This window comes from Myxocyprinus asiaticus, chromosome 29 (genome assembly GCF_019703515.2).
Source record: "Myxocyprinus asiaticus isolate MX2 ecotype Aquarium Trade chromosome 29, UBuf_Myxa_2, whole genome shotgun sequence".
NCBI classification, from domain to species: domain Eukaryota; kingdom Metazoa; phylum Chordata; class Actinopteri; order Cypriniformes; family Catostomidae; genus Myxocyprinus; species Myxocyprinus asiaticus.
The window spans coordinates 37,851,959-37,873,705 of record NC_059372.1 but is presented as its reverse complement, the minus strand read 5'-3'; the positions used below and the strand labels follow the sequence as shown (position 1 = coordinate 37,873,705).

The 21,747-nt window shown below is 39.4% G+C and overlaps 1 long non-coding RNA gene across 2 annotated transcripts; it reads left to right on the top strand.

Annotated features, from left to right (window-relative positions):
- Nucleotides 1-222: 222 nt before the first annotated feature.
- On the top strand, nt 223-20,482 carry LOC127420051 (uncharacterized). Of its 2 annotated transcripts, none has more exons than XR_007893768.1 (6): nt 223-318; nt 667-1,623; nt 3,375-3,599; nt 4,196-4,308; nt 4,624-4,768; nt 8,459-20,482. It is a non-coding gene; the product is annotated as an uncharacterized LOC127420051 (long non-coding RNA). The 2 variants fall into 2 exon arrangements; XR_007893767.1 differs by lacking the exon at nt 8,459-20,482 and adding an exon at nt 4,848-5,531.
- Nucleotides 20,483-21,747: the final 1,265 nt, after the last annotated feature.

Here is a 21,747-nt window from a genome sequence, read left to right as displayed (position 1 = left end):
AAATGCAATTCCCCAAAAAACATGGTACTATGTAAAAACAATACAAATAAAAATAAATAAAATATATATATGTTATTATTATTATTATTATTATTATTATTATTATCATCATCATTATTATTTTGTCGTTTTAAAAGTGTAAAACAACTTAAACAAGATAAAGTCATATACTTGAAAGATATTTCAGAACGTCTGATAAGCTTTTATTTTGAAATTTGAAAAGTTGTTTTGAGCAGAAGTTTCTGGCTTCAGGGATCAACTGATGATTTCTAAAAATACTTTTCAATGTTTTTTACTGTTTAGGAATTGACACAGGAGGTATGTTATCTTTTACTGTCTTGCTTGCCCCATGTTTGTGCGAAAAGCTGTTTTATTTGCCCATGTTTTGAAAAATGTTTTACAATAAAAACAAATGGACAAACTAGAATGGCAATAAATAAAATATGAAAGTTTTCAGCACATTTTATGATTGTCTTTAGATCAAATTAAATAAACAGATGTAGTTTTCTTCATCTGTGACTGACATTTATTATGACTGATTGTTATTGTAAATATAACTGGACACAAACCAGAAGACATCATGGGACGAGCAAACAATTGGATAATTTCATAACATTGGCAAGTGATTGAGTTGATTAAGACTGTGTCCTTTTTCTTTGTTGACAGATACTTGAGGAAGCCACAATGCCTTATTTTGGCTCAGAGGAGACAGTGAAGTAACTGAAGAGAACTCTGTCCAATCCCAATGTCCAAGCAGACCGCCTCTGATACAAAAATTACATCACCAAAATCATGTCTGTAGAATAGATTGATCATCTTTCTTTTTTTCACGAATGACTGATGATTTTTCAGGATGACACAAAGATAAGGCTTTTGAACAATCATCTAATCTAAAGCATTGTTATCATAACTGCATTATGTCCCATTTGTCCAGCAACTTTTAAAGACCAGCTGAACTTGACTGTCATCAAGTTAATTTAAAGTAAAATTAATTTTTGCATCATAATGAAATTTACATTTTCTGAACAAGCTTAGCAAATGTGATCCGAGGTAAAGAGGGTTAGATTTAAAATATTTGAGATGACTTTTTTTGTCTACAGAATAGGGTAAGTCTAATTTAAGTTTGTGTGAAGAAAAGGCAATTATATAGGCCTAACAATATCATTTTTTCATTTAGTAATTAATTTTTTTTAATTTAATGCTTTATTCGTTTGGTAGTTTATTTAATTTAATACAGGGAATTTTGCCTGCATTTTTTCAAAAGTAAGCAAAATAATAATTTTTATAGATTTGGGCAATGTTAGTGTTCCAAAAAAGCTCACTGATGCTTTTCTCCTAGTATTGTGCATTTATTTTTAATTTTAAACATCTTTGTGCACAGAAATGATAAGTTTTTTGCATTGTGGGCTAATTCCATGACTGCAGTCTATTATTTTGAATGGTGTGGAAAAGCAACTTTAATAAATAAACGGATGGCTACCGCGATTATATTAATCTCAAAGAGTGGCCATTCATTTGTTCTCCCTGCACTTGTAGATGACAGGTGCATGATACGAGATATTTGTGTTGGCACTCCTGGAAGTGTTATGACGCAGATGTGTTTGCAGCAGCGGATCTGTGCAGGTATGCCGTTAAGACCAATCCATAATAGTGCGAGTAATGTTTCACATGCAATAAATTGGCTTTCAAGGATGTTTACCTTGTCATCATGATTAACACAGGCTAACGATTGGGGTAAATTCTGTCATGTGACACTATATTTTTGCGCTAATGCCAATTTTCTTGACATAAAGTGTTTCCAAACCCGCTAGAGTTAAACGGAAAAATATTATGTCGACACTTGTGAAATTTTAGCGATGATTTCAGTTTTTGATGCGCTACACTTTTTGTTGCAAAAAAAAAAAAACCCTTGGATGGAAACGTAGTTATTGATGGCAAAATGGCATTGGTTTTCCTGTAAGAAGTAACTGAACATGACTTGCCATTTTAAAAAAAAATTCTGGATGCAATTATCCAACCTAGTGTCACAGAATTACTAAAGTTTTATGTATCGCTTTCACGTTTTGCTGCATTTTCCTGGTAAAATTAACACTAGAGGCGCTACAACAACTTTGCGTTTTATTCACTTTCACACAAATCATGGGTATAATGCCTGATTATGACTTTATAAACATTATTTTTCACTCTGTTACTCATTGTGGCACTTCATACATTTTAACGCTTGTATTACAGACCCACCTACATTTACACACGTATTCCAATGTGATTAGCTACCGCGGTAGCTCAACCGATAGGACCGAGGCTCTAGCCCAGCCAAACACGCATGCTGACGCGTGAGACGAACGTGTCATAGAAGCAACACGAAATGACGTGGTTGCTTCAGAAAATGTGCTTTTCATGTCATTTTTTATTTTAGAACACAATTGGTTAGGTTTAGGTGTTTGTTTAAGTTAGGATGGCATGAGATCTACTTTTTAATAATCCCATTATAGTAAGCTCTACCATGTATTGTAGATAGTGATGTCACAATACCATAATTTCAGTACTCAGTACATGTGCACCAGTGAAATTTGACAATTCTCGATATCAAGACTAATACTAACTAATTTGTAAATTAGGTAAACATTGTTTTAAGTTCTGAACTAATTATTCAGGACAAGAAAACAACAGTAATAAAATAATAATACAAAAAACAAATCAAGAGAAATGCGTTCAGAAATTAGTTTACCATAAATCTTAATTGATAACAGGTTTTCAATGCATGATTATAATACATTAATAGTTTTAAAGCTACTAAAGTTATCTAGCCTAGAGCAATAAATAGTCTTGATTTTTGGTTTGATTAATATTGAAGACATACCTAGATGGGCAGGTCTATCACGCTTGTATTTACTTTAGACATAATTGATTGTGTTTGAATTAATACCTTGCGCCAAGACAAGTAAAACTGGTATCCGTGAGCGCTCTTACCACACACACACACATTAGCACGCACAGAGAAAGAAGGCATCTGTCAGTCACACGTAGGATGGCAAGGGGATGGGTCCTTTATATTCATGAGGAAAGCGATACCTGATTGGTCGAAGAAAATATAACCCAACCCTACCCATAAACCTAATGCTATCAGGTATCGTTTTCCTCATAAATATGAATGAGCCTTCATCTGCCATTCTGCATTTAGGAAATAAAACATGATCAGTGTTCATGATTGACAGTGTTCATTTAAAACTATTCCTTTAAAACAAACATTAGACATAAATGGAAATCATTTACAATTATTATTTAAATGTTTGTGAAAAGTTTGAAAATAAATCATAAAGAGATTTTTTTTTTTTTTTTTTTTTTTAAGGTAATTTGTTTATTTGTTTTCGTAGGTATATGACACATGGTCTGGAAGTTTTGCCTTTATTTATGGACATGGAGAAAGCCAGTGCCACATTTGATCTTGTTCAGAAGAAGCTGGTGTGTTTGTACATGTGTACTTATGCCAGCTGCAAGCCTGACCTGGCACTACTGGCCATCAACGCTCTCCGTAAAGACTGTGCTGATCTAAACCCTCTGGTGCGAGGGTTGGCCCTTAGGAACATGTGCAACTTCAGGTTGCTATGTGAATTAATATGTAATTCTGGAATATACAATTAATGTGGAAAACCCTTAACATTACCTTCATTAAGAATAACATATGAACTTACTAACCACAATACAACAATATTTCGCTAACAGAAGATGCAATGTGGTCTAAAGGTGAAATCATTATTATAAATCAGTTAGGTATGAACATTCATATATTACTTGGTGAGCTCATTAAATTGATTTTGGAGCAACAGGGTGCTGACTTTCAGGCTTGTTTTTTTTTTATTGATACATATTTTTTTGGTTGTGCACCAGGATTTAAACAATGTTTGGAAGTGCGTTCTTTTTTTATTTTTGACATCATTATTATAAACAGATATTTCCAGCTGTAAAATCTAATTGGAAGAGCCGTGTTCAAAGCCTTTGCAAAATAGCCTATATTCGCACACCTGTGACTGGACATCAGTTGAATTGTATATTAATGAATGTGAAAAGTTAGTGAAAAGTTGCTGTATTCATGCGAAACAGTGCTGTTGCACAGTCTACAGTGGTAAATTGCTTTAATACATTCTAAGATGTCTTAATGTCCTGATCCGCTTCTTTGTATTTACTTGTTTTTCAGGATGCCAGGAATAACAGAGTACATAGAGCAGCCTATTGTTGCTGGTCAGCGTGATAAGACCAGTTGCGTAAGGTTGTGCCATAATGAGTCATTAAATCGAAATGGATAAACAGGTACCCATTTAATCTATCCAGTGTAGTGTTCTCTTGAACAACAAGTTCACAATGTTCTCTTGATGGCCCACATTACTGGCTAAAGCAGCAACTATTTAATCTCAAGTGAGGCAATACCAGGAAGCTTGTATTTGCTTATCACCATAGTGATGTACAGTAGTTTGGACACTGGAATTTCCCAAAATGTGCAGTTTGCACACAGTCTCAGTGGCTTTAAATAGCCTTACTGTACTAATGTAGTGTACTTCTCTTGGGATGAAAAGTGTCTGCCAAATGGATCATTTCCAATAAATGTATTTGATGTGTGCCTTGTAGATGCCAGTCTAGTGAATGAGCTGCATGCTCTTCTGAGGGACCCAGACCCTGTTGTGGTGAATTGTCTGTGTGTCCTGGAGGAAATTCTCAAAGATGAGGGCAGTGTGGTTATTAACAAACCCATCGCTCATCACCTTCTCAACAGGTGTGTCATTAAGGTTGTAACATGTGGTTGCTCTAAATTCTTATGACTGAAAATTTTCATGCTACTATTTTCCATGCAGGAAAAGCTCCAAAATGGACAAAGAAGTACCATAAAAGTAGTTCATATGACTTCCAAGTCTTCTGAAGCCAAATGAGAGCTTTATGTGAGAAACAGATCAAAATTTAAGTCATCCATCACTGATAATCTTTACTTTATCACCCATAATTTTCATTTCTGGGTGAACTATTTCTTTAAACGTGTCGTTTGACCATCTACAGTACATTAAAAGATAACAATACTTCTGTTAGCGAAAGACCTATACAGTATATTACCCAACATGATGATAATAGAATTAATTAATTATTAAAAATACTGATTTGAGAAGTGTTTAAAAAAACTTCCAACATATTGTGTGAAATCTATGTTCATTTAATTTCAACAATAATGTGTATATCTTATTTGCTGTTAATAAATTGTATTATTTAAATGGGTGTTTCTTCAACTTTTGGCACTTTGAATACTTTGGACTTCTAGAAAGTTAAGTCTGGTTAAAACATTTGACACAGTTTTTTAGACTACTAACAATGTCCAACAGTGCATGTACATGCATCATTGGAGATTTATGTCCTTTTTGTCATTTTATCTGAAAGTCATGCCAAATTCCCAGCACAGTGTCATTTCCAGCATTTTTCAAATTCTGTATTGTGTTACGTAGAATTCGTGGTGGAAATGACAGTGATAAAAATTGAAACAAAATGTCTGACTCCTTTGTCTTGTGAAAGCTGATTTCATACCTAACTTTTTATGTATCCTATATGCACACAAGTAAATAATATTTGTACACATTTTGTATAATTTGACACCATTGCAGCTTGAATGGAAATGCACACAACAGAAATATTCTGCTCACAGGTGATATTTACCATGAGTTTTCTTCAAACATAACTTGTCCCATAGTATTTCATCTCAAGCATGCTCTTCACTGACTTGGTTAACAAGTACACTAACTTTTGAAAAATACTTTTTTAGGACAAAATTGTTTGGTGTGGTGGAAATGACAGTCATGGGACAGCTTTGAAAAATGTATATAAATAATTTTCACACAACACATATTGAAATGGTTTAATTCACTCTTTGTTTAGATTATCGTAGTTTTATTAAACGTAATAATTTGTATTTTTATTATTGATTTTCATAGTTTAATGTGGAAAGGTTTGGATCTGAGAAAAGTCTAAAACAATCAAATCTGTACATAAAAGGAATTTTAAAAGTACCAAAAAATTATGAAGGCCTGATAATATGTTTCTAATCCAGTTTTAAACTGACTGTCATAAAAAAATTAAATAAAAAAAAAAAAAGTGGAAATCTGTTAGTTTTAATGAAATTGCCCAAAAATGAAGAAACGCCCATATAGTGGCCATTGGTAACCTGCTCTATAGATATCAGCATTGAAAAAACTGTATCAGTTGACCAATAACTTCAATAGTAACTAAATAATATGAAGGTAATGTGTATTGAAGATAATATTGGTAACACTTTACAATAAGGTTTCATTTGTTAGCTTTAGTTAACAGCATTAGTTAACAATGAACAATATGTTTACAGCAATTACTAATCTCGGTTATTGTTAGTTACCAATTTTTTCAAAAGTCCCAAAGTTGTATTTGTTTTTGTGTGAAAGCTGTATACCTCAAAAGTTGTATTTGTTAACATTAGTTAATGCACTATGAAGTAACATTTTAACAAATGAAACCTGATTGTAAAGTGTTACCATAATATACCATAATACGATAATGTGTGTAATAATTTCAGTGTTATATACTTTATCTCATCCCAGCTTAATATGCAGGTATAACTATAAGTAAGCCATTTGTAGGAAGCTCCCCCCCAAAGTATAAACACTGGGGGGCAGATTCACTATGAATTAATTGCACCTGGTAAAAGCACCTTTTTTTTTCACGTGCTATCTGCACTGGTTTAGTGCCCGAACCTGTGATCCAGACACCTGAATCATCTCTTAAACATACTGAAAGTGCGCTTAACACTGTGCTTACACTGTACATCTGGATAGATGCCAACTTATAATGCTCTTCTCCATTATTTGATCATTATTTGATGAATTACTGCTGATATGATCAGTTGAAAATCTTCACAAACATCTCTTTTAAATAAAATTAATTTTACTGCCTTGTTTGATTTGCATTAATAGAGCTGTTCAGGTTGTAGTCCAAAAACCCGGAAGAGAATTCGCCATTGGTTCCCTTGGGATTTCCCTATGGGTTTTTATAATGGTGTTTTTGAACTCATGAGGAAAATAAGGTCTTGACGATACGCAGATGTTTTGTTCTACAACATAAATTATAAACAGTAATACCTCAAAGCCGTATTGAATTACATACTTTTTTTTAAACCCTTCTGTTATGTTTAAAAATAATAACATCAGTGATGTTCGGGTCAAAAACGACCCGTATAGAGTTTTTATTAATAGATTTTCAGTAGATGGACTGCACACTGATTTATAAATTAAAACTGGCATAGGCTTACCTACATGTTTTCACACTGAACACTAGCTTATATAGTAGCATTTTAATTAGAAAGAGCACCACCTATTTGTAAGTTGTGGTACTACATATGTACAGAAGATAAACGGTAAATCCTTAGTTTTACTGTAAGGATTTACAGTACTTAAAATAAACTGATAATAATAATCTTTGCTGATTTCTATAAAGTAAAAATTACAATAATGTTTATATTATTACTGAGTATTTTCTGAATTGAAGCAGCGTGTGCTTGTTTAAAAACTCTTAACCCAAAAGCCTTTTAACCAAATTTAAGATTAAGTCTAGTTTTTCACTGGTTTCATTCTTAAATGGGTCAAAAATGACCCGAAAATAACAGGAAGGTTAAAAAACTCATGGCGACTTCTAAATTCACGTTTGAGGTATTACTACATTTTGTAATTTGTTTTAAAACAAAACATCCATGTATCGCCAAATCTTTACCACAGCTGTATTTTATTCATAAATTCTGTAGAAAAACCCCATTATAAAAACCCATAGGAAAATCCAGAGGGAACCCATGGCAAATTAGACTTCCGGGTTCGCCTGGAAGTCTCTATAGCATGATCTAAATTGCTGCAGGCAATTTTTGTGAATGAAGCGCAATCTAAAATGAGCCTAATTTACATAGAAAGGAGGCATGTTTGCGTGGAAAGGAATGACAATGACCAATTTAAATACTCAAGATGCAGCTCAATTTCAGTGCTTATTGCGCCTGCTAAAATAGATTGCAGGTGCTTAGTGAACAAGATGCAGGTTTTTGGAGAAGTTTAAATATAGGGAGCCCCTAACCTAACACTTTACCTAACCCTAACCATGTGTGGAAGTGACGCCCCCTTTCGGAGTTGCAGCAAAAATGGCGCAACTGTCTAGTGAATCTGCCTGTATCTCTGTGGCAGCCCGACACAGTAATATTTGTTTCAACCAGTGGCCTGAGTTTGGGGCAGGGCTATATGTTTGACATTATCTGTTTGAGTTCAAGAAACCTATCTGAAAACATTTAGTATGTTTACAAATACATTTGCTGATGTTAATGATTGGTGATTGCACATTTGAACTATTAACTATGCTAGGAAGATATTTGAATAAGCTGCACTAATCTTGTTATTTGTTTGTTTAATTTCATTATCAGAATGAAGGACCTGGACAGCTGGACTCAGAGCGGAGTTGTTTGACATCCTTAGCCTAATGGACGGTTTCTCCAAAGCGCTCATGCTCATGTCGCAGTTGCATGCTCCGCCTCTTACTTCATTTAGCAGCTGCCCACCCTGTTGTGCAGGCTGACACCCTTCTGCACTCCAACGCCCTCCTGTTGGCTACATGTGGTGCTGTGTCACACGAACTTCGATTTGCCGGACTGTGTCACGTACAGTAGGTCATGCGAAGTCAGCCAGGCCTTTTTGCGGATACTCTGAACCGAGTGACAGTTGAAGTCAGAAGTTTACATACACTTAGGTTGAAGTCATTAAAACTCATTTTTTAACCACTCCACAGATTTAATATTAGCAAACTATAGTTTTGGCAAGCATTTAGGACATCTACTTTGTGCATGACACGAGTAATTTTGACAACAATTGTTTACAGACAGATTGTTTCACTTTTAATTGACTATATCACAATTCCAGTGGGTCAGAAGTTTACATACACTAAGTTAACTGTGCCTTTAAGCAGCTTGGACAATTCCAGAAAATTATGTTAAGCCTTTAGGCAATTAGCCAATTAGCTTCTGATAGGAGGTGTACTGAATTGGAGGTGTACCTGTGGATGTATTTTCAGGCCTACCTTCAAACTCGGTGCCTCTTTGCTTGACATAATGGGAAAATCAAAAGAAATTAGCCAAGACCTCAGAAAAAAATTTGTGGACCCCCACAAGTCTGGTTCATCCTTCGGAGCAATTTCCAAATGCCTGAAGGTACCACGTTCATCTGTACAAACAAAAGTATGCAAGTATAAACACCATGGGATCACGCAACCATCATACTGCTCAGGAAGGAGACACATTCTGTCTGCTAGAGATGAATGTAGTTTGGTGCAAAAAGTGCAAATCAATCCCAGAACAACAGTAACGGATCTTGTGAAGATGCTGGAGGAAACAGGTAGACAAGTATCTATATCCACAGTAAAACGAGTCCTATATTGACATAACCTGAAAGGCTGCTCAGCAAGGAAGAAGCCACTGCTCCAAAACTGCCATAAAAAAGCCAGACTACAGTTTGTAAGTGCACATGGGGACAACGATCTTACTTTTAGGAGAAATGTCCTCTCGTCTGATGAAACAAAAATTGAACTGTTTGGCCATAATGACCATCGTTATGTTTGGAGGAAAAAGGGTGGGGCTTGCAAACCGAAGAACGCCATCCCAACTATGAAGCATGGGGGTGGCAGCATCATGTTGTGGGGGTGCTTTGCTGCAGGAGGGACTGGTACACTTCACAAAATAGATGGCATCATGAGGAAGGAAAATTATATGGATATATTGAAGCAACAACTCAAGACATCAGCCAGGAAGTTAAAGCTCGGTCGCAAATGGGTCTTCCAAATGGACAATGGCAAAATGGCTTAAGGACAATAAAGTCAAGGTATTGGAGTGGCCATCACAAAGCCCTGACCTCAATCCAATAGAACATTTTGGGCAGAACTGAAAAAGCGTGTGCAAGCAAGGAGGCCTACAAACCTGACTCAGTTACACCAGTTCTGTCTGGAGGAATGGGCCAAAATTCCAGCAACCTATTGTGAAAAGCTTGTGGAAGGCAATCCAAAACTTTTGACCAAGTTAAACAATTTAAAGGCAATGTTACCAAATACTAACAAAGTGTATGTAAACTTCTGACCCACTGGGAATGTGATGAAAGAAATAAAAACTGAAATAAATCATTCTCTCTACTATAATTCTGACATTTCACATTCTTAAAATAAATTAGTGATCCTAACTGACCTAAGACAGGGAATGTTTTCTACGATTAAATGACAGGAATTGTGAAAAATTGAGTTTAAATGTATTTGGCTAAGGTGTATGTGAACTTCTAACTTCAACTGTACATAAAATTTCACAAGATGGAAATCCTGGTGGAGCTGTTAAATTATGAAAGTGTGTCTTTGGCTTTGGAAGAATTGAGGAGTTACTGCACCGATGTGTTTCCTGAGCTGGCCCAGACAGCCATTGCTATAGGTAGCACATTTCACAAGATGCTGTTTGTTTTTATTACACAGTTTTAACAATGATTAAACACTGCGGCTTACTATATGTTACATGTTGAAGACCCCATGACTTTTGTGGCTTATAAGGTCACAGTACAATCCATAAGAAATCTCAGAATGAACGGGTGTAACGTCATTTAGAACAAAATCTAGCCAAAACTGAGGTGTTTTTGAGTTTGTATTTTCTGTGGTTCGTAACAGCTCGCCAATGCGAACTTTCAGGAAAACTTCGTACTGGATGCTAAACACCTTCTTTGTGCCATTGTTCTACTTCAGCGGTAGGTGTGATCTGGAGCTCAGTTAACATGAACACACCGATGTGCAGAGTTATTAGCAAGCTGGTGCAAACTTACCTACATCTGTATGATCGTTTGCATAGAGACATTTTCCAAGAACATGTGTCATCATAAATTACAATAGCAGAGTGTAAACAGCAAATGTTACGTCCACGTATAGCATGTTAGCACATTAGTGCCAATAATGCAAAATGTAAACATGACAAATTGCACATTATCTACTGCATATATTCCTTTTAATCATCGAGTGGTTAAACGGCTTCTCATGTGTGTTCTACTCATAGAATGAGGCATATATTCATTGATAACACATTTTAATGTCACATTTGTTAAGGTTTTACATGTAGTCTTATGTTTAAATATACCTCTAAACATCTCCCACAGCGGTGTGGCCGGTGTCTGACTGTTCGCAAACTGTATGTCATTGCTCAGCTGTTTCGAACTTCTTTTTGGCTCTGAGCGAAGAACGAAGAAAACTTCTTCGTGAAGGCGTGGTCACCCATACCTTCGCACAGCGAAATTTCACAGGCGCAATACATTAATCTCAAAGGGAATTCACGCATGATGTCGTGAATTTCGCACGATGGACTTCGGTTGATGGACTTTCTTCTGTGTTAGCATCTTTACTACTCCAGCCATTGTGAGAACTTGGCAGTCCTATACTGTAGATGTACAGTTTTTCTCCTTCAGGAAAATGGACAAAAATATTAATGACTCATCTTTTAAAAATTAGAAATAAAAAAATAGATTTTTGTCCAATCAAATGCACACTATAAGGAGAATGTCCCACCCCCTAATCACACTTGCAGGGTTCATGGCTGTGACGTAACTGAAGCATATTGGCTATTTTAAAGAAAAAGGATGAGACCTTCGATATATCCCATCCAGTTTCAATTGGGAATATGTCACATTTCACAGGCTCTTTAGGAGATATTTATGCTCAGTTTTCATAGCTAATGTCACTCTGGAGGGGAAGTGGTCGTGTGTCTGTCAGTGGGGAGAGAGGAAGCGGTAAGAGCCATTACCTGGTGATTATTGACTCTAAACACCTGTGTCTCATTTCAGTGACGGCGGATATGGGCTTTAAAAGGCCGGCAGATCACCAGACCGGGAGAGAGAGTCAGAGATGCACACACACACACACACCCAGACCGAAGCTGTATGCTGAAAAGCTATATGAATAATATAATTATTGAGTTTATGTTGACTGTTATAATTGCAGCAGTGTGTGAAAATTGAAATTCTTGCTGGAAAGCCTATGTTGAGCTAAGCCTTGAGAATAAAAGAATACCCACATGAACTGTGATGCTGGCTCCTGTTCCCTTTTTGCAACCCACTCTGAGAACTCTTACACTGGTTCCGAAACCCGGAAATTGAGAAGAAGATTGGCTGCCATGGACACCTCACCGCTGGGCGAAGTCATCTGTGCCTTGGCTAGCATCCAGGAGACTCACCACCAAGCTCTCCTCGCCCAGGAGCGGTGCTTCCAGGAACTCGTTCAAGCGCAGGCAGAGGATCGGCAGGCCTTACGGAGCTGGCTAGCTCCAGGCGGGTCCTCCACCGCAGCCCCGGAAGCAGCGATGAAGCCGCACATTGTGCTCACTAAGATGGGGACCTAGAATGATCCAGAGGCATTCATGAACAGTCGGCCACCGCCTCCGACTGGCCGCGACTACAATGGGCCCTGCACCTGCTGCCGAGTTGGGTGCTAGTCGAGGAAGGCCGTGACGTGGAGAATGTCATCGATCTGATGGTGCTGGAGCAGTTGACCACTCATCTGCCCTGAGGAACCGCAGAATGTGTCCAGTGCCATCGTCCCACGTCAATGGATGATGCCATCCAGCTGGCTGAAGCCCACATGGCAGCCTATCCGGAAGCTGGCGAGCAGGAGTCCACAATTCTCTCTCTCTCTTGCTGCCCCTCCTCTTCTTGTCCCTCCCTCTCCTCCCTCTCGCCCCATACCCACTCCTCGGAGGGCTGCTTCCGAGGGCTGCACTATTCGCCGGTCCCCCCTGCCCCTCTCTGTCACCACTCACAGGATGATGTCTCCACCACGACGAGTGCAGCCGGGAAGTCTGGGCCAGTCTGCTGGATTTGCAGGGAGCTGGGACATGCCTAAGACTGGTGTCCTGTGATGGAGATGGGGACGTAGGTCCGGGTCCCCGACACACCACAGACCGCCCCTGGTTGAGCAGGGACGTACCATACACCGGTAAGAATTAAGGGGTGTACATACCAAGCACTGGTGGATTCTGGCTGTAATCAAACCTCGATTCACCACGGCTTGGTTCATGATGGGGCTTTAGGTGCAAAACACAAGGTGGTGGTGAGGTGTGTGCATTGTGATGTTCACGAGTATCCGGTAGTGACAGCCATTACTCAATTCCGGGGGGAAAAGCATAGAGTGGAGGCTGTTATTAATTCGCGCCTCACCCATCACTGATTTTGGGTACCAATTGGCCGGGTTTAAAAATTTATTAAAAGCATTATGTGTGGATGGGTCCTGTGAACCAAAATTTCAGTGTGTGATGTGTGACGTGATGGCTGGGGAGGCGGAGCCGGGGCCATCTATGGCTGCTCAGCGTTAGAGTGACGCAGGAGGGGAATCCTCCGGCATTTGCGCCCTTAGGGAATTCCCAGAGGGGGATTTCCCTCTAGAGCAGTGAGTGATGAAAAAATTAAGCATGCCTTTGACCAAGTGAGAGTGATCGATGGCCAGCAGCTCCAGCTTAACGTTGCACTCACATATCCATATTTTTCAATCATCAGGGACCCGTTGTATCAAGTGATGCAGGACACTTAAACCCATGAAAATACAACCCAGTTATTAGTCCCGAAGAGCCATCGGGAAATACTTTTCCAGGTGGCTCACTATAATCCTATGGTGGGTCACTTAGGACAAGAAAGGACACTGCACCGGTTAATGGCCCGCTTTTATTGGCCAGCCATTCGCGGCGATGTGCACAGATGGTGTGCGGCATGCCGAAAATGTCAGGAGGTGGGCTGATGGGCTGGTCGAATGATTTAATCGAACCCTAAAAAATATGATTTGTAAATTCGTATGCAAGGATGATAGAAACTGGGACAAATGACTGGAACCCGTGGGGTGCTTGACGTCATACAGGAGGCATGGGAGGAGCGACCTTCCCAAAGCAAAAATTAAATTCAGTATGTCCTTGACCTTTGAGCAAAGCTACACACGCTGGGCCGGTTGTCACAGGGAAATTTGCTCCAAGCTCAAGAGAGACAAAGCCGGCTCTATAATAAGGGTGCCCAGCTATGCAAATTTGCACCGGGAGACAAAGTCCTTGTATTATTTCCCACTTCGAGCTCTAAATTAGTGGCAAGGACCCTTTGAGGTTGCACGGTGAGTTGGGGATCTCTATTATGAGGTCAAACGAACAGATAGAGGCGGAGCACGTCAAATTTACCAACTCAACCTCCTTTGTTTATGGAGAGAGGTGGTCCCCGTGTCCATGACGACAGTAGTTCCAGAGAGAGCAGAGCTCAGGCCAGAGGTGAAGTTCAAAGCCGATTCATTCACCCCAGTCCCTTGTGGAGACCACCTCTCACCGTCCCAGCTCGCGGAGGTGGCAAAGTTGCAAAAGGAATTTGCGAACGTGTTCTCCCCTCTTCCCGGTCGTACGGACCTCATACAACACCATATCGAGACTCCGCCAGGAGTAGTAGTACGTAGTCGGCCGTACCGTTCTGAGAGCGACGGGTCAGTCTGGTTCTGTGTAGATTATCAAAAAGTCCAATTTTATTCGACACTGGATTTAACAAAGGGGTATTGGCAGATCCCCTTAACTCCATTATCCTGAGAAAAAACTGCGTTTTCCACACTGTTTGGATTACACCAATCCGTTCGGTTTGTTTGGGGCTCCTGCCACATTCCAGTGCCTCATGTATAAGATTCTTCGGCTGCACGCCGCATATGCCGCTGCCTATTTAGATGATATTATTATATACAGTAACGATTGGCAGAGGCATATGCAGCATCTGAGAGCCGTCCTGAGGTCACTGAGGTGGGCGGGGCACATGGCAAACCCAAAAAAGTGTACAATTGGATGGTTGGAAGTATGGTATCTGGGCTTCCACTTAAGTCATGGGCAGGTACGGCCCCAAGTTGATAAGACCGTAGCGATAGCGGCCTGCCCACGACCCAAGACCAAGAAGGAGGTGAGACAGTTTATGGGGCTGGCTGGCTACTACTGAAGGTTTGTGCCTAGTTTCTCTGATATCACCAGCCCCTTCACTGATCTCACTAAAAAGGGGGTGCCAGATCCAGTCCAGTAAACGGAGTTATACCAACAGGCTTTTACGAGAGTGAAATCTGCACTCTGTGGTGGGCCGCTTTTACATGCTTCAAATTCTCTCTCCCCTTCATTTTACAGATGGATGCATCTCAGAGAGGGGGTGGGGGGCCGTGCTCTCACAGGAGGTAGAGGGGGTGGAGCAGCCCGTGCTGTACATTAGTCGTAAGCTTTCTTTGAGGGACACTAAGTACAGTACGAGTGCCTGGCCATCAAATGGGCTGTCCTAACCCTATTACCTGCTGGAGCCTTCAACCTCTGCTCGGATCACTCCCCGCTTCAGTGGCTTCACTGCATGAAGGATGCCAATGCGCAGATCACTCATTGGTACCTGGCACTTCAGCTGTTCAAATTTAAGGTGATCCACAGGCATGGTTGTGGCTGATTTCCTCTCCAGGAATTGGGGGGGGGGGGTTCTCACAGTGTTCACAGCCGTTGGACCAGACAAAATCTACTACCAATTTTTAAATAATCTACTGTACCTCGCACTACTCTAACTATGCTTCTTAAAAATCTTTAACTCCATCTGGATATCAGGAAATATTCCACCCGCTTGGAAGGAAGCAGAAATTATACCCATTCCAAAGACAGGGAAACACCATAACGATGCCAACAACTATTGACCTATATAGCCATGACCAGCTGCTTATGCAAAACAATGTGTAAATATTTGTATGAACATAAAAAGATTCAACAACTAAGACATAAACTGAACAAATTTCACAGACATTTGACTAACAGAAATGGAATAATGTGTCCCTGAACAAAGTGGGGGTCAAAATCAAAAGTAACAGTTAGTATCTGGTGTGGCCACCAGCTGCATTAAGTACTGCAGTGCATCTCCTCCTCATGGACTGCACCAGATTTGCCAGTTCTTGAGATGTTACCCCACTCTTCCACCAAGACACTTGCAAGTTCCTGGACATTTCTGGGGGGAATGGCCTTAGCCCTCACCCTCCGATCCAACAGGTCCCAGACGTGCTCAATGGGATTGAGATCTGGGCTCTTCGCTGGTCATGGCAGAACACTGACATTCCTGTCTTGCAGGAAATCATGTACAGAACAAGCAATATGGCTGGTGGCATTGTCATGCTGGAGGGTCATGTCAGGATGAGCCTGCAGGAAGGGTACCACATGAGGGAGGAGGATGTCTTCCCTGTAACACACAGCATTGAGATTGCCTGCAATGACAACAAGCTCAGTTCGATGATGCTGTGAAACACCGCCCCAGACCATGATGGACCCTCCACCTCCAAATCGATCCCGCTTCAGAGTACAGGCCTCGGTGTAACGCTCATTCCTTCAATGATAAACGCGAGTTCGACCATCACCCTTGGTGAGACAAAACCGTGACTCGTCAGTGAAGAGCACTTTTTGCCAGTCCTGTCTGGTCCAGCAAAGGTGAGTTTTTGCCCATAGGTGATGTTGTTGCCAAATATGTCTGGTAAGGACCTGCCTTACAACAGGCCTACAAGCCCTCAGTCCAGCCTCTCTCAGCCTATTGTGGACAGTCTGAGCACTGATGGAGGGATTGTGCATTCCTGGTGTAACTCGGGCAGTTGTTGTTGCCATCCTGTACCTGTCCCGTAGGTGTGATATTCGGATGTACCGATCCTGTGCAGGTGTTGTTACACATGGTCTGCCACTGTGAGGACGATCAGCTGTCCTTCCTGTCTCATTGTAGTGCTGTCTTAGGCATCTCACAGTACGGATATTGCAATTTTTTGCCCTGGCCAGATCTGCAGTCCTCATGCCTCCATGCAGCATGCCTAAGGCATGTTCATGCAGATGAGCAGGGACCCTGGGCATCTTTCTTTTGGTGTTTTTCAGAGACAGTAGAAAGGTCTTTTTAGTGTCCTAAGTTTTTATAACTGTGACATTAATTGCCTACCATCTGTAAGCTGTTGGTATCTTAATGACCGTTCCACAGGTGCATGTTCATTAATTGTTTATTGTTCATTGAACAAGCATGGAAAACATTCTTTAACCCTTTCCAGCTGGAGCGTTCAAATTTGGGAACAATTATTCCCATGGTTCCTGTCTCAATATCTTCGCCGTCCAATCACCGATTTTATTTCTGAAAACTGCCAGATACTCATGACAATATAAGCTAAAAGCACAATTGGTTAAGGGATTACTGGGCATGAATAATAAATGTATCATCATCAGCGTCATCCTCCATTTGCCTGAGCGGAGCTAGAGAGGATACGCCGGGAGATTACCTGCAGTGTTGGACTTACTGCTTCAAATTGAAAACTGAGGCGATCTTTTGAGGTAAGACAAGTTATTTAACATGTGTTGTCAATATTGTCTATTAAAAGTCAAAACATTTTAGTTACAAAGCATTTTTTTTGTAGGAGTAACGCTAGTTATGTCTGGAAAAAATGACATGACCGTCGCCGTTTATCAGACAGGCAGCTGGCCTCTATTTTTAAGCAAATTTCTGTGAAACTTGCTAAATAAACATTAGCTAGCAATACTATGTACATTTTTAGCTAAATATCAATAGATAGATAGAAATTTTGATTTTGTATGTTTTGCTGTGCAATTCGTGTGTAATTCTAATGTTCAAATTAAATAAAGTGTGTGTTTTATTGAACACATAAAATTTGTATTTAAGTTTTTGTGTTTGTGTGTGGCACAGAATGGAATTTTCAGATTTTTTTTCAGGCTTTAAAGGGTTAAACCCTTTACAATAAAGATCTGTAAAGTTATTTGGATTTTTACAAAATTATCTTTAAAATACAGTGTCCTGAAAAAGGGACGTTTCTTTTTTTGCTGAGTTCACGTGATGCTTTTATTAAGAAAGAACGTGTTGTAGCAGTCTTTTTTTATTTATTTGGAGAAAGCCTACGACACAATATGGAAGTATGGCATTTTAAAGGATTTGTATCAGTTTAGTTTTAGAGGACGTTTACCAGTTTATATTGAGAGATTTTTATCAAACAGACTTTTTAGAGTCAAGGTAGATAACACCTTGTCTGACCTACATAGACAAAAACTTGGAGTTCCTCAAAGAAGGATTTTATCAGTAACTCTTTTTAGTATTAAAATAAATAACATTACAAAAGTAAGTGGTTCAGCTATTCAATGTAGCTTATACATTCAGCCACAACATTAAAACCACCTGCCTAATATTGTGTAGGTCCCCCTCGTGCTGCCAAAACAGTGCCAACCCGCATCTCAGAATAGCATTCTGAGATGCTATTCTTCTCACCACAATTGTACAGTGCAGTAATCTGAGTTACCGTAGACTTTGTCAGTTCAAACCAGTCTGGCCATTATCTGTTGACCTCTCTCATCAACAAGGCATTACTGTCCACAGAACTGCTGCTCACTGTATGTTTTTATTTTGGCACCATTCTGAGTAAATTCTAGAGACTGTTGTGCATGAAAATCCCAGAAGATCAACATTTACAGAAATACTCAACCCAGCCCATCTGGCACCAAAAAGAGATGTTTTAAAGCCATGAACATTTTAAAGGTTTTATCTAAGACAGAATGGGGTGCAGACACCTCAATCCTCCCAAATCTATATAGAACCCTGATTCGCTCAAAGCTGGACTATGGAAGTATAGTCTATGGCTCAGCCAGAAAATCATACATTTGACTTTTGGATACTATACAACACCAAGGTATATGACTGGCTTTGGGAGCTTTCAGAATGTCATCATGTGGAGGCTAATGAGCTTTCTTTGGAAAACAGACACCTGAAGCTGGCTTTACAGTATGCAATCAAGCTTAACAAAAATAATGAAAATCCGGCCTATCTGGCTGTGTTTTCACCTCAACTTTCAATAATGTATGGAAAGTAAAAGTTACATCTGCCCACTTGGTCTACATATTAAACCTCATCTGGAGAATTTAAAAGTGGATTTAAACATTTTGAAATGAACTCACTTTTGCAAAATTCCTCCATGGGACCTCAGAAAACAAGAAACAAAGAGTCAAAAACTCATCCAAATGATTATCACCAACAACTTTTGGATATAAGACAAATGTTCCCATTACATATTCCGCTTTATACAGATGGATCTAAATCTGAAAATTATGTGTCTGCGGCTTTTGCATCAAATCAACTACATCAGGGTATACATATTGCTGACAAAAGCTCAGTTTTGAGTACAGAGGCCCTGATTCAAAATTATGTTTTGAAACACTAGAATATATTAAAAGACAAGTCAAGTCATTTTTATATGTATAGCGCCTTTCACAACACACGTCGTTTCAAAGCCTCTCAAAGGAGGTAGATCCTTTTCATATTTGGCTCCTAAACTATGGAATAGTCTCCCTAACACTGTTCGGGATGCAGACACACTCACTCAGTTTAAGTCTAGACTAAAGACTCATCTATTTAGCCAGGCATACACCTAATTTATCCCTCAACTCACAATTAGGCTGCTTTAGTTAGGTCTGCCAGAACCAGAAACCAGAAACATTAATCATGATCTATAACTCTGCAATAAATTGAATGGCATCTATACTAATATTATTTGTTTCCCTGTCTCAACCTCGGGACTCCTATCCTGAGGTCACCAGAACCGGCTGGATCCAGCTCCATTCCCACTTCGTGTTGGACTCCACTGCTAAGTGTCGCTGCGTGATGATGACTAATAGCAGCTGGTGCCAGCCAAACATTACTTCAGTCTATTACGTTGGACTTCAGAGAATGAACTGATGCCAACTCCAACCATAAGACATGGGATACTTCATATGCCATTGCCTGAACCTTGGATTTAGGATAGACCTCACCGAAATTACCGGCCAGGTTGAACTGCGATGCACCTAACTGATCTCTGCCTGCATCACCTTTGTCTATTGATGGACTACACTCTTGAAATGGAATACATAGACTATCAATTAATTGCCAACAAATCCCTTCATCAGCCAACTAACAAGGACAATTGGATCTATGTGAACGTCTGCAGTTAATACAGGATGGACTTCAAAGACATTAGTCATTAATCTTACAGTTCATACAAAGTTTTTGTTTAAACACTGGCCCTTAACACTTACTTAATCATTTTAAACCATGACTTGCACTATACATAAGTAATATTGGCATTATTTTCATGATGTTAGCCCCACAGAGAGCCTGGTTTCTCCCAAGGTTATTTTTCTCCATTAACCAACATCTTATGGAGTTTTGTGTTCCTTGCCACAGTTGCCTTCGGCTTGCTCACTGGGGTTCTAAATACAATTATTATTTCATTTTTATATACAATTTACAATCATCTTTAATCAAACTACACAATGATCACTAAGACTTTATAGATATTACAGTTTTATTTTCTGTTAATGCTTGATCTTCTGTAAAGCTGCTCTGAAACGATGTGTGTTGTGAAAAGCGCTATACAAATAAAAATGACTTGACTTCTGGTCATCCAGAAAGTTTTTTTATAAGGCAGTTAAAATAGTTATATATATATATATATATATATATATATATATATATATATATATATATATATATATATATATATATATATATTGTGGAAGTGCCCATTCATTTTCTCACTTTCCTTTGGAACGAGCTTTCGAGTGGCGTCCCGTCCCGTAGCAGTACCCTTTGAGGGAGCAAAAATGTCGCTTTTAATTCACCCTGGAGCATCGGCAAAAGACTCTATAAAAATGCTGTCCACAACACCTCTATGCATAATAACAGGAACATTGCTTAAAGCAGGCAATTTAAAGTGTGATAATAGCTAAAATTCACGTTTACTGTTGAAAGCTTTAAATAATGAGGACGATTTAAAACGCAACTTTTCAAAGTTTACTCGCTGATCGTAACTACACGCAATGCACCCACGGAGCTATAAAATACCTGGAGAGAGCTATCTGTTAGCATCCCCATTCATCTCTATGACTGTACTCAGCTAGCGCACAGTTCCCAGAAAGCTGGCGAAACGGAGGCTGCCATTTTTGCTGATGTGCGCTCAGTTCCTAGATCGGGTGTCACGTGACTAATCACTCGTCAATGGGAGTAGATAGGGAAAAATATAAATCAATTTCACGCTTTTAAGAGCCCTTCAAAAACAATCCGTCACCGGATGACTATGTGCTATAATGTAATGAAATAATTTAAATTGAAATGGTTGAAATGAAACGGCTACTTTTGAATGGCTGCCTATGGAGAAACATGCTTTTTGCTATTGGGTGGTGTAGTTCCAGCATCTACCAGCAGGTGCTAAAAGGGACCTGCTAAACAGCTCATTCCTGACCCCCCTGAATGCACCGCGCGCTGTTAGCACGCTTAAACATTACAATATTGCAACTTTTAATTCATCACTTTAAAATAACCACAGCAAAAATATATTAAACTTACTAGTTTGTTGTTGGACTACTAGGGGAGCATCCTGTCCCATTTGTAGAATGTGTGTCTTTCTAGGACTTCAGTCTGCTTGTTTGACTAGTATACAGTCAGTCTTTTAAATGCTGCCAAACAGTCGATTTAAGTCGCTTTTTTGATGGATATGAATCTGGTAGACCGAATTCCTCTGTTATGTTTTGGAATTCGTGTGTTTAAGCTTCAGTTTCACGTGAATTGAAAGTTCATGTTCAGTCAACTACACCTGGCCATTAAAACACCACATGGCCAACGTCCGTAACCA